Source organism: Geospiza fortis, unplaced genomic scaffold (assembly GCF_000277835.1).
Source record: "Geospiza fortis unplaced genomic scaffold, GeoFor_1.0 scaffold313, whole genome shotgun sequence".
NCBI classification, from domain to species: Eukaryota; Metazoa; Chordata; class Aves; order Passeriformes; family Thraupidae; genus Geospiza; species Geospiza fortis.
This window is the reverse complement of record NW_005054582.1, coordinates 49532-51718: the sequence shown is the minus strand read 5'-3', so window position 1 is coordinate 51718 and position 2187 is coordinate 49532.

The following is a 2187-nucleotide window of genomic DNA, read 5'->3' as shown; positions in this document are numbered from 1 at the left end:
CCAGGATCTTCCTCAGTGCAGGACCTTCCTCAGTGCCAGGACCTTCCTCAGTGCAGGACCTTCCTCAGTGCCAGGACCTTCCTCAGTGCAGGACCTTCCTCAGTGCCAGGACCTTCCTCAGTGCAGGAACTTCCTCAGTACCAGGATCTTCCTCAGTGCAGGACCTTCCTCAGTGCCAGGATCTTCCTCGGAGCCGCGCCATCCCCGGGAGCTGCGCCAGGCTCCGGCCACAGCAGCTCAGGACAAGGAGATCTCTTCGCGTTCCTCTCGAAAACACCCCCGGCTGTGCTGAGGAGCCAGAAAAAGCCTGTTAGGAACAATTCCTGGTGGTTCCAGCCTCAGCTCCCCGAGGAACACCGCGGGATGGGCCGGGGCGGGCGCTGTCCGCTCTCACCCCGTGCTCTCCCCGTTCCGGTGAGCATCGCAAACAGGAAGCCCGGCCGAGCCACGGGAAACGTGGGAGGCCCTGAAGGTTTTGGGGAGGTGATAAACACGAGAGCAAGCTCCCGGGCTGAAGTGATTTCAGCTTTTATTATAAAAAAGAAAAGGCCTTAAGCAAGGAGCTGAGCAGGAGCGTTCCCATCGAGGATGCTGCAGCAGCGGCGCTGGGTTTTCTTGAGCAGGTGGAACAGCACAGCTTCCCTGGGTCAGGTGCCCTTTGTATCCTGTTTTTAGTCCCTTTGAAGTGGTTTCTTTTTGGATCCTTCATCTGCAGGATGGTTTAAGGCCTTGATTGGCCCATTACAGTTCTGGCTCATGGCGCACTTTACTGAGGTGTGTTCTGGTACATTGAGAACCATATTTCTTACAACTTTAACCCCTTTAATAATATAATAACCAAACTAACAGTACATGCTTAATGATCTATTAACTATTTTACAACAGCTTCTAACCTGTTTTTAACAGAGGGATGGCTTTCTGTAGGTGGAGGGAGCCAAGGCTGATGGGGGGCACCGGGCACTGCCCTGGGGTTTGTGGAGTCACCACACGGCTCAGCTGTGGGAATCCTAAATTTTAAGGATTTTAATCCTTAAAATCTGGAGGTTTTGGGAAAGCTGCAAAAGGCAGCTTCAGAAACAGCAGAACTGTGATTAGAGCTAAGCAGTAACCATAAAATTTGTCAGTGAAAAAATTATATAAGGAGTGGAAAGTAGGCACAAATAGAAGAATGGTCTGTGTATTAATCCTTGTCTAAAATAACTCCCTAAGCTACAGAAAAGTATGTCTAGCAAGATAGACTTTTCTACTTTTATATTTTTTTATGCTTTTATACTTCCCATATTAGGAAGTTCTAAGCTTAATAATGGAGCTCTGTGCATTGTGTTTTGAGGCTCACAAGCAGGTATTGTATTGGAAATAAGCAAGCATTGTTTTAACCAAAGGTACGTGGGCTTATAGTGATTGGATGGAACTACTGTCAATGTGCTTTTGCTTTGTGTGATTGGGCAAAAAGCTTTTAAAGTGAGTTGTAACATTGAATTTTTTGCCTACTACCAAAAATGTAAACTATTAACATCTTCCCATTATCATAACCATGTAACAAGACTGATACCAAAAAATGAAACAGCTCAAAGCAAACTCCTCAACAGTCCCATCCCATTTGTAATTTATAAATAAACCCCCAACCAGCAACACCCCCCATCCCTGTCCTAGTGCCATGGATGATGAGCCAGACCCTGCCCTAATCCCTGCCCTAATTCCCAATCCATGGGATGCAGTGGGGCTGGCACTGCCCTGGGGCTGGCACTGCCCTGGGGCTGGCTCCAGCTGGAGCCTGGCACCACCCGGGCGAGGGTGGCAGAGGACACGTGGTGGCACAGCCACGGCGTTGGCAGCTCGGCTGCTGATGCCCCCAGAATGGCCCAGAACGGCCCAGAACGGCCCAGCTCTGGCACCCAGAGTCTGAGAAGGGAATGGTGCTGGATTGCACTGTGCCAGGATTGAATGTGGGCTCAGGGTGTGAGCTCCCTGCTCTGCTGTCCCCTCCATGCTCTGCTGTCCCCTCTGCTGTCCCCTCTGAGCCCTGCTCTCCCTGTTCCCATCAGTGGCAGGTCCCAGGATGCAGACAGGACAGGAGGGACAATGACACCCTTGCAGGACGTGCCAGTGGCCAGCTGGCCTCAGTGCTCTCCTCGCACAGCCCAGCCTGTCCCGAGGCTGCCGCTGGCACCTCGGTGGCACCGCAGG